This window comes from Rhipicephalus sanguineus, chromosome 3 (assembly GCF_013339695.2).
Source record: "Rhipicephalus sanguineus isolate Rsan-2018 chromosome 3, BIME_Rsan_1.4, whole genome shotgun sequence".
In the NCBI taxonomy this organism is placed as follows: Eukaryota; Metazoa; Arthropoda; class Arachnida; order Ixodida; family Ixodidae; genus Rhipicephalus; species Rhipicephalus sanguineus.
The window spans coordinates 184892399-184898282 of record NC_051178.1 but is presented as its reverse complement, the minus strand read 5'-3'; the positions used below and the strand labels follow the sequence as shown (position 1 = coordinate 184898282).

The following is a 5884-nucleotide window of genomic DNA, read 5'->3' as shown; positions in this document are numbered from 1 at the left end:
TCGTACTCCAAAACTCAGTCACGTGGGTGTGCTCATTTCCCAGCATGCCCCTGTTTCATTTTTTTGGCTGGGCTTCAAAAGTGTCACGTGACGCTCCCTCCTAGTTTTTTTTTTATTCCTCCATGATCCCTAGAGATGAGTTTTACAGAAATTATTCAGTGAAACGCTGTTCGAGTGCCAAAATTTCTCTTCTTTCGCAGCCGCTTTAGGGCCTGTAGGCCGTACCCTGCCAGGAAAAATATAAACTGAAATTCTGCAAAAGCCACGTCATCGTGTTGCTTTCTCTGGGAACCGCCTACGGAGTCGCATAATGAATTGACTAGCAGCGGCCGCAAGTTGAACGGATTTCCTGGCTGCAGGCGTGGATTCCAGCGAGTATTCGACTAACCGTGTAGCAAAACGCTCACTAACACCGCACCTGCGTTCACATCTCTCCCTAAGAGAGCGGGAAGGTTCTGCTTCAATGTATGCATTTTGGTTGCGAGCGCTCTACGTGTTTTGGTTGCGTGGATGTGTGCGCGTATGAATGTACCATTTTCTGTGCTCGATTAATTTTATTTCAAAGCTGTTTCAACGTGATAGCTTTACTCCCTCGGAGGAGTGCTTTCACTCTATCGCAGACGGAGTACTGTACTCCATGAGGAGGCGTTGAATCGCTCCCTGTCTAGAGAGAGTTGTTTTACCCCAGAAAAGGGAGTGCCCAGCGGGACAAGCCAGAACTCTCGCAAAGGGTGTCGGGGCACTCCCTTTGTTCTAAGAGTGATATGACATATTGTGCCAGAAAAGAGCGTAAATGACAAAACATGAAGCCACACACAAATAAAAAATCATCCTGGCGCGCATAATGAACGAGGTTACGCAAGGTATTCCGAAAAGAACGGGTAACACGGCACCGCACGTCTAGGCGCGCATGCATGTTGCAACGACGACGGAAAACGCACGTATTATGTGTATGAATAAACGGTGAAATGCGCACGCATCAAGGGCAACTTGTGTACACAGCAGACCACCGGCGAAACAGCCTCAAAAAACTGCGCATCCAGATAAACCTGCCGGAAACGTGCACACTAAGCCAGGTGCGCCGAGCACAAGGCCATATATCTGGCTAAAATTTTATTGCGACGGCCACTCTACGGACCGCCAAACACATTCGCGCATCAGACGTTGTACTCCTACATGTTCTCCCTGTGGTATCTGTGCATGCAGATCAAATAATAAAAAATTACACCATTTCCCGCTAAAGGGGACTATGAGGCAATGCGAAGCCGGAGCACTTGCACGATCGCGTTCCGTTGGCGTTCGTTGGGCATGCTACCGACCTCGCGTCGTGGAACGCGAAGAGGAACGCTACACGCGTCTTGTCTTCCCTCTAGCCTGGCCGTTAAGGGACTATACACGCGCTATCCGCACACCCGCTCCGCACGTGGCGGGACACCTGCCGCCCGCAAACGGAGGAGGAAAAACCGGTACCCCGTGTGCGACGATTGGCGTCGTTCCGGTTTTTCCTCCTCCGTTTGCGGGCGGCAGGTGTCCCGCCACGTGCGGAGCGGGTGTGCGGATAGCGCGTGTATAGTCCCTAATTCTCACAGGGCGAGCGGGGAACGCGGTCAGCAGGCGTGCGAGAGGGGGGCAGCGTAGGAGAGGAGAGAGAGAGGGAGGGGACGCACATGCGCTGGTGCTCATCGCGGCAGGAGAGAATTTCGGCATGTCTAGCCCGCGTTTCAGAGGAAGAGTGGAAATGGGGAGGGGAGAGGGTGATGGGAGAGGGAAAATGGAGAGGGAGAGGGAAGAGAGTGAGTGGAGAGGGTATGCGCATGCGCAGCAACGGCGGTCACGCCGCACACCACCACCACCACCGGATTGAACTCCGCCATAAGATACTTCGCATCTAATAATATTAATAGTAATAATGACAAGAGCGGCGGAAACGCACAAGCAGAATCTCGCTGTTGGTGACACTTCCCTTCAACATGCTTGCTTTGCCATACCACTGAGTAGTGCAGCGCTGGAGGGGACGAGGCTGGGGTTTATGGATAGAAAATACGAAGTGTGTTAAAAAAATATTGAACCCATGATCAGTAGATATACGTTTATTGATTAGGAGGTACATAGCCATAATCCCCTTCAAAGTAGTCTCCTCGATAATTCACACACCTCTGCTCTATTGGAAATGCCTCTATTCTTTTTTCTTCTTTTTCGAAAGGCGATCAGGCGGGTCGTAGCATTTCGCATTTCGTCTCGTATTGGAATGGCCGACATAGCTCTTTGCGACGTCTGTGGCATGGAGGAGACATTGTAGCATATCTTCTGCGACTGTCCTCGCTACGCCGTACAGAAACGATCAATCGCAATTGCTCTCGCTCGCCTGGACCCCAGACCGATGTCGCTAGCAACTATACTCGAATGTAATCCCGAAAGAGTCAACGACAATTAAAGCAACGAAGGTCCTGTTGAAACTTCTAAGGACAACAGGCTTGCACGAGACGCTGTAGACTGATAGTGATGCCGTATACCTCACAAGACTGCCGAACTGTGACGTGGTGTGCGCGCTCTCCCTCTCTTTCTCTTTCTCTCTTTACTCTTCTTTCAAACTCTCCCATCCCTTTTCCCTGTGCAGGATAACATACTGGTTATGCTAGCCTGGTTAACATCACTGGCTCTCCTTTGTCATCTGTTTTCCTTCCTTCTTACCTCCTCTTAGCACGAACCTGCTTCCTTTCAGCGAAAATTTTCAGCTTGGGAAAAAGCCGAAAGTCACACCAAGCCATGTCGAAGAGTAAGGAGCCTGACTAATCGCACAAATGTTGTGTTTTGTGCAGAAATCCTAAACCTTATGTGCTGACTGGACGGGTGCATTCTCATGACAGAGCTACCAAGATTTTGCTGCGCAGATATGCGGTCGTTTGCGCAGCGCAGCATCCCGAAAAATTCAGCATACTGATCCAACACTTAAAGCCTGTTTCGTTCGCAAATTATCGGACTATGATGCGGCGGTATTTTATGGCGAAAGTTCGCGCTTCCTCAGTGACATTTCCATTTCTGCTTGTTGAGGATCTGCCTTAACGCGGTTCGCTGCCCACTGATGTCCGGCCAGCTTCAAAGTGGTTGTACCACTCCTTCCTCCGAAATGCTCTCATGTCATCGACAACGAAAGCCTTTTGAATCTTGTCACTGGTTTCCGATTTGGTATCGTCAAGGTTTTGAGAAAATGTTAGGCAATATCATTAGGTATGGTGGTCTATAACCTATGTACAGGAATTCGACAAGCGCTCGCTACGCATTCTCACTCATGGGCGACTGCCAGCAACTGACGACTCCTGCGGACAAAAAAAAGATCACGCATGGGCCTGAATATCCCCTCGATATTTTCATCAAAAGAAGTCTTCCAGACTTCAGTGGTTTGCACGGCAAAGAAAAATAGTTGTTGGGGTTTAACGTCCCAAAACCGCGATATGATCATGAAGGAGGCCGCAGTGGAGGGCTCCGGAAATTTCGACCCCCTGGGGTTCTTTAACGTGCACCTAAATCTAAGTACACTGGCATCAATCTAAGTACACTGACCGGATTCGATCCCACGACCTTCGGGTCAGTAGTCGAGTACCATAACCACTAGGCCGCCGAGGCGGGGTGGCAAAGAAGGGCTCAGGAAATTTTGACCGTTTGGTCTTCATTAACGTGCAGTGACACCGTACGGTACATTACCTCTAGCATTTCGCCTCCATCGAAATGCGACCGCCGCGACCGTTATCGAACCCGTGAACTTCGAGTCAGCAGCCGAGCAACGTAATCACTTTACCACCACGGCGGACACCAACAGTGGACATTATCGCTTATGCCAACACGGTGAAGAGAAGTCACGTGCGGGTGCTCAAATCCTATTAACATTCGTGCTCCTGGAACGACAATTTCACGATTCCTCGATCGCCTTCCTTACTGATATCACGGCTAACTGTGCACATGCCTTTTATTAGCCCGGAAATGCTGGTTGCTAGCCCCTGATTGCTGCTCCACTCGCCAACGTACAGCCGTTAAATACACGCGTCTCCATTTTTCAGTGACAGGTGAAGGTCTACGGGAAAGCCGAGTGGAAAGTGCTTTTGAGCGAAAAAGCGTTACCCCCCCCCCCCTCCTATCATTTCTCTGCGGACCAGCAGGTGGGCCACCGATCAGTTCACTGCTTCGCACTGGACGAACCGTGTAAGTGTTATCGCACTACTTCAAACGAATTGCACGTCGCACACTGCAGCTATTGTACCATCTGCTCATATGAGGCCTTTCTTCCCTCTCGCCTCAAACCCACACCACTCTCTCGCATGCTCCCCTTTCCCTCCGGCCAAAAACAACTTGTGGCACGTCGTTTGTCCTCCTCGTTATCCTTTTTTTTCTATTTTTATGCGAGCCCCTTTGTAATATATAGAAAGCTTTTGTGCGTTTATAAAATCAAACTGTTTTTTGGAACGACGATCGCAGCTTGAAAGGCTGGAATAGAGGCTGTCTGAGTTTCTCTTCCCCGCGGTTAAAAGCGACACGTTCATCTGCGACGTAGTGGGTCACGCTGTAGTGAGTACAATTTTCTATGCTATTTACTGCGGGTGATGCAACTGGGAGGAACTCGGGTTTTCCAACTGCTCTCAGTTTTCAACAGTGTCTGCTAATCAACTTGTATGTGACATAGAGTTACCTGTTTAAATAATAGAGCTTCACCACAGTAGGATAAAATATATTCGGCAAAAGTGCAAGTTGATAGGCTTTCGACGTCGCTGCGTGTCAAAGACAAGCCTGACAGGCCCACAATTGCTGTTATCGCCGTACGGTATTGCACTTGCTCGCATAGATCCCAGGCCGATGAAGGCATAAATCATTCTGGAATATCGTCCTGAGAGGTCATCGCGGGTGAAGGCGACGAAGGCAGTGCTCAACTTCTTGAAGACATCAGACTTGCACCGGAGGCTATAGACGAACGGCGTTATCATGACTGTGAAGTGTGCGACTTTGTGCTTGCGTGCTCTCCCTCTCTCTCTCTCTCTCTCTCTCTCTCTCTCTCTATCTTTAAAGCTCGAGGACGAATTCATCGACAAACGGGTGGTTGTCTATTTTCTCCTTCTTAACCCTTCCGCCACCTTGCGGGATTCCGCAGAACTGATTTGCAATATGTGTCGAGTTGCTTCGAGTTGTCGATGAATTCGCCCTCGCGCTGCCAATTGCTAGCTTCCTGGTTAGCTCAATTGGTAGAGCGACCGCCCCAGAAAGGCGTTGGTCCCGGGTTCGATCCCCGGACCAGGACGAATTTTTCGGCAACTAAGAGGCTTTATTTCTGAGAAATCCGTATGGATTTCCTTGTGGCTTCGTGCTACAATCGGGTGGTTGTCTATTTTCTCTTTCTTAACCCTTCCGCCACCTTGCGGGATTCCGCAAAACTGATTTGCAACAGTGGGGGACTTCGGGCGTGTTTTCACCGCCTTTTGACCTTTACTGAGAACCCAGTTAAAGCAATGTGCACAAGCGTTCTTTCATACCGCTTGGAATTGAACTGACGAATTCGGTGCAGCAGCGTAACGGCGAAAACTTTACCCGCAATGTAGTTACTTCTGCTTGATATGATTTTTAATAGCATGAAACCGGGTTGGCATCCTTGCTCTTGAGTGTACACTCATTCATAGTATGAGTGAGCAATGACTGGTCTGAGAAGACAACTGAAAGGCAACCTCAAGTTTCTTTAGAAAAAAGCTTGGCAATAAATAACTGAAGAGAGGATGAAGGGATGTTCGTTGTTTCCTTCCTCCTCCCTCCCATCTTCTTTTGCCAATCATGAAAGGCCGGGCCCCCTGAAGAGGAAGTAAACATTGCTCAAAAAACAATTTTTTTTTTTTTTTGCAGGAAATAA

At 49.2% G+C, this 5884-nt stretch overlaps 1 non-coding gene across 1 annotated transcript; it reads left to right on the top strand.

Moving 5' to 3' along the window:
- Positions 1-5210: 5210 nt before the first annotated feature.
- Positions 5211-5284, top strand: Trnas-aga (transfer RNA serine (anticodon AGA)). The gene has a single exon. It is a non-coding gene; the product is annotated as a tRNA-Ser (tRNA).
- Positions 5285-5884: the final 600 nt, after the last annotated feature.